The sequence below is a fragment of the Mustela nigripes genome, chromosome 13, assembly GCF_022355385.1.
Source record: "Mustela nigripes isolate SB6536 chromosome 13, MUSNIG.SB6536, whole genome shotgun sequence".
Lineage (NCBI taxonomy): Eukaryota > Metazoa > Chordata > Mammalia > Carnivora > Mustelidae > Mustela > Mustela nigripes.
Window position 1 is genome coordinate 60,143,697 of NC_081569.1, and position 7,716 is coordinate 60,151,412.

At 42.0% G+C, this 7,716-nt stretch overlaps 1 long non-coding RNA gene across 1 annotated transcript in view; it reads left to right on the forward strand.

The window, feature by feature from the left end:
- The first annotated feature begins 213 nt into the window (after window positions 1-213).
- Window positions 214-7,716, forward strand: part of LOC131999648 (uncharacterized) — a 22,179-nt gene continuing 14,676 nt past the window's right edge. Inside the window, exons 1-2 of the long non-coding RNA XR_009399082.1 lie at window positions 214-337; window positions 3,113-3,193. This is a non-coding gene — a long non-coding RNA (uncharacterized LOC131999648). The remainder of the gene's footprint in view (window positions 338-3,112; window positions 3,194-7,716) is intronic.

Here is a 7,716-nt window from a genome sequence, read left to right on the forward strand (position 1 = left end):
TACAAAAAAAATTTTTCCCCATACCTCAACCCTGGGACCAATCCCCTCTCCCCCCGCCCGCCAAAAAAACCGATCTAAAAGAGTGGGGTCAGCCCTATTGACAGACGTCCATCCCAACCAACCTATAGCAGGAAGAGAGTACGCTTGCGCAAGTCGTTATCCAGTCAGGACTCAGCGGCAGATGTGGGGGCGGGACTTGTGGAAACAGCTGCCGCAGGGTTGGCGGACTCGGGAAGGAGCGAAGATGGCGGAGTGAGGCGTGCCGCTGCGAGCCGGCCGTTGGGCCGGGGGCGGCAAGGCCCCCGGAGTGTCCAGTGCGTCTGCTAGTCGGTGCGAGGTAAGCGAAGAAGGCAGGTGACGGGGAACTAGCAGGAGGTGGCGCGGCCCAGTCTGGCCGGGGGATGGGAGCGCGCGGAGCCTGCCTCTGCGGCGGGCGCGGGCCTCGGCCTGGCGGGGGTTCCCTTCCGAGCTGCCCAGGGCGGCCGTGCAAACGTTCCGGGGTGTGTCGCACCAACACTTCGTCCTTTACCCGCCGCTGCCCTTCTTAGTGCCTTTTTGGCCGCCTTTGTGCTTTCGGTTTGTTCCCCGGTGAGTGCACTCACGCGGGTGTGTCTCTGCCAACCGCTGCGTCGTCCAACGGTTTATTTGTTAAAGAATACCTTTATTGATTTTATTTATATTCTTCACCTCACGGCTTCGTGTCCACTGTTTTGCCTGAGTCTCCGATATCAGTCGAGGCCTGTTGGGGCCCTGAGTCATTTGTGTCCTGGTCCGTTGACCTTGAGATTCGGTTTAACAGGTTCTCCCCCGGGATTTTCATTTGTGTGTATCATTCACGTTCTCTTGCTACCCATCCATTCATTCCCACGCGCACCCCTCAAACTTTTAAGATCCGAGTAAGCATCTTTGTCCTTGTATGACCTGGTAATTGCTTAATGGCGCATTAATCTCGACTGACTCTAGGTCCCGGTAGAATTCACAGTTGTTTTCCAGAATTAAAGGAGCCAGTGTAAATTTTTATTTATTATTTAGAGAGATAATGAGAAAGAGTTTGGGGAAATATTATTAGAACGTAATTTGTGTAATGTGGTGGTGTTGCCAAATATAATACTGTCAAGTCATTTGTATTCGGTTCTTGTCTGTGGGATTTTTTTTATAATGTGGGTTTTTATAACTTCTCATTCGGTCTTTCAGTTAAATTCTTGGAAAGTTCTGTTACTAGGTTTCTAAATTGACGAAGCCTATTTAGAATTGGCTTGTTAGTTGGGTCCAGTTCTACTGATATGTCATAATAGGGATGAATATTTTCTGGTGTGCTTTTTGCTGGTCCTTGATTTAGCAAAGCTGGAAATACCTGGTAAAGAAATAGCTTCCTTATAAATAAGACCTTTCTCTTGCTTTTGTCAGGAGTATTTTTTTCAGTTTCATCTAGAAGAAGAAAGAAAATACACAGGCAGAGGAAAGGAACAGAACATTATTCCTTCCTACCTTACAACAGAGGGGTGTGGTCATCTATATTAAAGCAAAGGTCTGTTGAGAGAAGAGGGACCATAGCATCATCAGATTCTTAGTGGGAACAGTGTACCATAAAAACTTGAGAACCACAGATTCAAGAGTTTGGTGTTTTGTTTTGTTTTGTTTTGTTAAGATTTTATTTACTTATTTGACAGACAGAAATCACAGTAGGCAGAGAGGCAGGCAGGAGAGGGGAGGAGAAGAAGCAGGCTCCCTGCTTAGCAGAGAGCCTGATGTGGGGCTCAATCCCAGGACCCCGGGACCATGACCTGAGCTGAAGGCAGAGGCTTTAAACCACTGAGCCACCCAGGCGCCCCTGAATAGTTTTTGATAATTTTTTTTTATTATTTTTTAAAAAGATTGTTATTTATTTATTTATTTGAGAGAGAGAAAGCACAGAGGGAGAGAGAGAGTGGGAGAGGCAGACTCCCTGCTGAGCAGAGAGCCTGATGAGGGGCTTGATCCCAGGACCTTGGGATCATGACCTGAGTGGAAGGCAGACACTTAACCAACTGAGCCACCCAGGTACCCCGATGATGATTTTTTTTTAAGATTTATTTAAAGAGAGAGCACAGGTGTGGGGAGGGGCAGAGGGAGAGAATCTTTCAGGCAGACACTGAGACACACACACTGGGTCGAGATCAGAGTCCTCCTGGGGCTGGATCACACACACACACATACCCCAACCACCAACACACACACCCACACACACCGGGTTGAGATCAGAGTCCTACTGGGGCTGGATCCCAAGACCCATGAGATCATGATCTGAGGGGAAACAAGAATTGGACACTTAAATGACTGAGCTACTCAGACACCCCATAGTGATGTTTTTATTTTTTTTTATTTTTTATTTTTCTAAAGATTTTATTTATTTATTTGACAGAGGGAGAGAGATCACAAGTACGCAGAGAGGCAGGCAGAGAGAGAGGAGGAAGCAGGCTCCCTGCCGAGCAGAGAGCCCAATGTGGGGCTCGATCCCAGGACCCTGGGATCATGACCTGAGCTGAAGGCAGAGGCCTAACCCACTGAGCCACCCAGGCGCCCCATAGTGATGTTTTTAAAAAATAACTTTGTTCGGGGGGCACCTGGGTGGCTCAGTGGGTTAAAGCTTCTTCCTTCCACTCAGGTCATGATCCCGTCCTGAGATCGAGTTCTGCGTTGGGCTCTCTGCTCTGGAGGGATCCTGCTTCCTCCTCTCTCTCTCTCTCTGCCTGCCTCTCTGCCTACTTGTGATCTCTGTCTGTCAAATAAATAAATAAAATCTCTTTAAAAATAAATAAATAAATACATAACTGTTCGGGGTGCCTGGGTGGCTCAGTGGGTTAAAGCCTCTGCCTTCAGCTCAGGTTATGATCCCAGGGTGCTGGGATCGAGCCCCACATGGGGCTGTCTGCTCCGTGGGGAGCCTGCTTCCCTTCCTCTCTCTCTGCCTGCCTCTCTGCCTACTTGTGATCTCTGTCAAACAAATAAAATCTTTAAAAATAATAATAACAATAACTTCATTCATTTGAAATAGTTTTCCACAAAGAAGCATATAATACAAGTGAGGGCTGTATCCTTACCGTAATGTTGTTTTTATTTTTCCTTATCACAGGAAGAACATTTTCTTTGGCTTCCAGGTGCTTTTCTATTCATCTTAAGAAGAAAGCAAAAATCTGAACTCAGGATTTGGCAAGTGAGTAATAGGGGCTGATGCTTCCAGATACTGTTCAAGCAGCTTGGAAAATAACTAGATGGAAGTAGAACAGTAAGCTTCAACAGAAAATGAACATCAAAAATGACTAGAAATTTGTTTTTAAGGTTTTATTTATTTGAGAGAGAGAGAGCAGTAGAGAGAGAGAAAGAGCAAGCACGAGAAGGGAGCAGAGGGAAAGGGAGAAGTAGGCTCCCTGCTTACATGGGACTCTGTCCCAGGACCCTGGGATCATGACCTGAGCTGAAGGCAGCTACTTTACCAACTGAACCTCGCAGGTGTCCCATGACTAGAAATCATTTACATCTAAGCAAAATTTTATGTTTTCAACAAAAAGAGTGTATCAAGTATTTAAAAAGAACTTGATCATTTGCCCAAACCAGTAATTTTTATTGGATAAAGAAAAATGGTACAGATTTAATTAGATTAATGATCAAATGATAAAATATAAATTCTACTAGGCAAGTTTTAGAATATATTCACTTGTTATTAATTATAGATAAATACTGATATTTTAATCTTTAATTTCTAAAGCTTTCCAGTAACTTTTAATATTCCTAGGTTTTAGTCTATTCTATTCCAAGTGTTGGTATTTTCTGAATTTACCACAGATGTATGCTCCATTGCTCAAAGAGCAAAAGATAATACATGCTTTAATAATTGACAGTAACCTTATTTGTAAAATAGGGTTCATACTTACTATATATTAGTTTCCTAGAGCTGCTGTAACAAACTGGGTGACTTAGAAGAAAAGAAATATATTGTCTCACAGCTTTGGAGATCAAACATCCAAAATCAAGGTGTTTGCAGGGCCATATTCCCTTTGAAGGTACTAGGGAAGGTTGTGTTTCAGGCCGTTTTTCTAACTTTTGGTAGTTGTTTGGCTTGTAGCAACATGACTCCAGTCTTCACGTGGCATTCTCCCAGTGTGTCTGTGTCCTAAATTCTCTTTTATGAGAACACCAGTCAAGTTAGATTAGGGACCTACCCTGCTCCAGTATGACTTCCTTTTTATTAATTATATCTGCAATGACTCTATTAACTCTAATTCCAGATAAGGTCACATTTTGAGGTACTAGAGATTAGGATTTCAGTTTATGAATTTGGGGAGGACATAGTTCAACTCATAACATCTACTTAGTCATATACATTGATTATATTACATGGAAATCAGTGTACAGCTGCTTTAAGAATTAAAATATTCTATACCACTTACAGAGGTACTTAATAGTCAAAATCGGGGTGCCTGGGTGGCTCAGTGGGTTAAGGCTCTGCCTTCGGCTCAGGTTGTGGTTCAGGGTCCTGGGATTGAGCCCCACATCAGGCTCTCTGCTCAGCGGGGAGCATGCTTCCCCCTCTCTCTCTGCCTTCTGCTCTGCCTACTTGTGATCTCTTTCTGTGTGAAATAAATAAATAAAATCTTTAAAAAAAAAAGAATAGTCAATATCATAGAGACAAAAAGTAGGATGGTGATTACTAGGGCCTTCAGGAGGGGGATATTGGGAGTTACTATTTAATGGGGGCAGAGTTTCAGTTCTGCAAATGAAAAAAGTTCTGGAGGTAGAAGGTGGTGATACTTGCACAACAGTATGAATGAACTTAATACCACTGAACTGAACACTTAAAAAGAGTGAAGATGATAAATTTTATATTATGTGTATTTTACCACAATAAAAACAAATTTTAAGGGATGCCTGGGTGGCTCAGTTGGTTGGACAACTGCCTTCGGCTCAGGTCATGATCCCGGAGTCCCAGGATCGAATCCCACATCGGGATCCCAGTTCCGTGGGGAATCTGCTTCTCTCTCTGACCTTCAACTCGCTCATGCTCTCTCTCACTGTCTCTCTCTCTCAAATAAATAAATAAAATCTTTAAAAAAAAAAACAAATTTTAAGAAAAAGTAAGTAAAAATTTCCATCTATACAGACAGTCCCTGATTAATGATGGTTTGCCTTAATAATTTTATTTTTTAAGATTTTATTCATTTATTTGACAGACAGGGATCACAAGCAGGCAGAGATGCAAGCAGAGAGTGGGGGAGGGAAGCAGACTCCCTGCTAAGCAGAGAGCCCAATGTGGCGCTTGATCCCAGGACCATGACATGGGCCAAAGGCAGAGGTCTAACCCACTGAGCCACCCAGGTGCCCCTGCCTTAATGATTTTTTGCCTTTCCAATGCTGCGAAAGCAGTACACATTCAGTAGAAACCATATTTCGGTTTTTATTTATTTATTTTTTTTTTTTAAAGATTTTATTTATTAATTTGACAGAGAGAGAGATCACAAGTAAGCAGAGAGGGAGACAGAGAGAGAGCGAAGGAAGCAGGCTCTCCACTGAGCAGAGAGCCTGACGAAGGACTTGATCCCAGAACCCTGAGATCATGACCTGAGCTGAAGAAAGAGGCTTAACCCACTGAGCCACCCAGGCGCCCCATATTTAAGCTTTAATTTTTATTTTATTTATTTTTTTTTTAAGATTTTATTTATTTATTTGACAGAGAGAGATCCCAAGTAGGCAGAGAGGCAGGCAGAGAGAGAGAGGAGGAAGCAGGCTCCCCGCTGAACAGAGAGCCTGATGTGGGACTCGATCCCAGGACCCTGGGATCATGACCTGAGCCGAAGGCAGTGGCTTAACCCACTGAGCCACCCAGGCGCCCCTGGTGTGATGCTTTTGTGGTGCTGGACACTGGAAGCAAGCCACAGCTGTAAGTCAGCCATGTGATCCACGAGGATAAACAGTACACATACAGCTGTTTTCTTACTTTCAGTACAATATTCAATAAACTATATGAGATATTCAAAAATTTATTATAAAATAGGCTTTGGATTAGATTATTTTGCTCAACTGTAGGCTAATGTAGTATTCTAACACATTTAAGGTATAAGCTATGAGGTTTGTAAGGTGAATTTTTATTTTATTTTATTTATTTATTTGTCAGAGAGAGAGAACAAGCAGAGAGAATGAGAACAAGCAGAGGGAGTAACAGGCAGAAGAAGCAGCAGACTTCCCTGCTAAGTAGAAAGCCTGATGTGGGACTTGATCCCAAGACCCTGGGATCATGACCTGAGCTGAAGGCAGACACTTCACCAACTGAGCCACCCAGGCACCCCTAAGTTAGTTGTATTAAACGCATTTTTGGCTTAGGATATTTTCAATTTAGGATGGGTTTTTCAGATCATAAGGAAGATCTGTATTATGATATAGAAAAGGAAAGGAATAAAGAAAAGGAATAAAAGAAAAAAAACTGCTGGGACAAATTCAGGTGCTAGAGTCTTTATCAGTATGCCTTTAGAACAGAGGCTTTGTTACTTGAATTTAGAACCTTAATTAAATCCACGTAGATAGAGGGCCTCTAGGTGGTGCAGTTGGTTAAGTGTCCAACTCTTGGTTTCAGTCTTGGCTCAGGTCCTGATCTCAGGGTCCTGAGATTGAGCCCCACGTTGGGCATTGTGACGACTGAGATTCTCTCTCTTCCTTCTTCTAGTGTGTGTCATGTTACATGCACACTCTCTCAAATAAATAAATCTTTTTAAAAAATAAATAATCCAGGTAGATAGTAATAGAAACTTGACATTGGTATAGCACAGTGTTGGTAACAATCTAAGTATCTATCTGCAGGGAACTGTTGTGAATAAATTTAGGTGCTTCTGTATTTAAAGGGTATCTTTGGAACACCTGGGTCACTGGTCGGTTAAGCATCTGCTTTCGGCTCAGGTCATGATCCCAGAGTCCTGGAATTGAGCCCACGTTTGGCTCCCTTCTCAGTGGGGAGTCTGCTTCTCTCTCCCCCTATGCCTCTCTTCCTACTCACACTTTCTCGCTTGCTGTCTCTCAAATAAGTAAATAAAATCTTTTTTTTTAAGGTAGCTTTAATTCTGATACAGAATGATCACTAATATAATAAATAATAAAGGGAAAAGCAAGGTGTAGAACATAGTGTATAGTATACTTTCTTTTGTAGGGAGAAAATAAATCTACTTACACAGCTGTTATATAGCCATTGAATATCTAAAAGGATATGGAATTGGCTGATAGGCAGTAAGGAGTGCAGGTGATGTGATGAGCACATCAACTCATGAATTATTGGACTCTACATCTTAAACTAATGATGTACTATATGTTGGCTAATTTAATTGAAATAAAAGTAAATAAATAAAGGATATGGAAGAAACATTGTATATCCTATTGTACCTTTTCTTTTTATGTGCTTTATACCTGTTCAAGTAAATAATTTTAAAATTTTCAAAGAAAGGAAGCACTCAGTAAATGTTGAATGACTGAGAAGTTACATTTTTGCTCAGGCAGTGATTTTACATTAGTAGAGTTATCCATATCTGGGGGCAGAAACTCTAGCAGGCCCAGCACTATTTTAATGAAACACTTAAAAACTTAACTGGAATGATAAGGATATCCACTGTGTTTTATAAAATGTGTTCTGAATTTACATAGCAAAGTAAGGAGAATTTTTTTTTTTTTTTAAGATTTTATTTATTTATTTGACAGAGA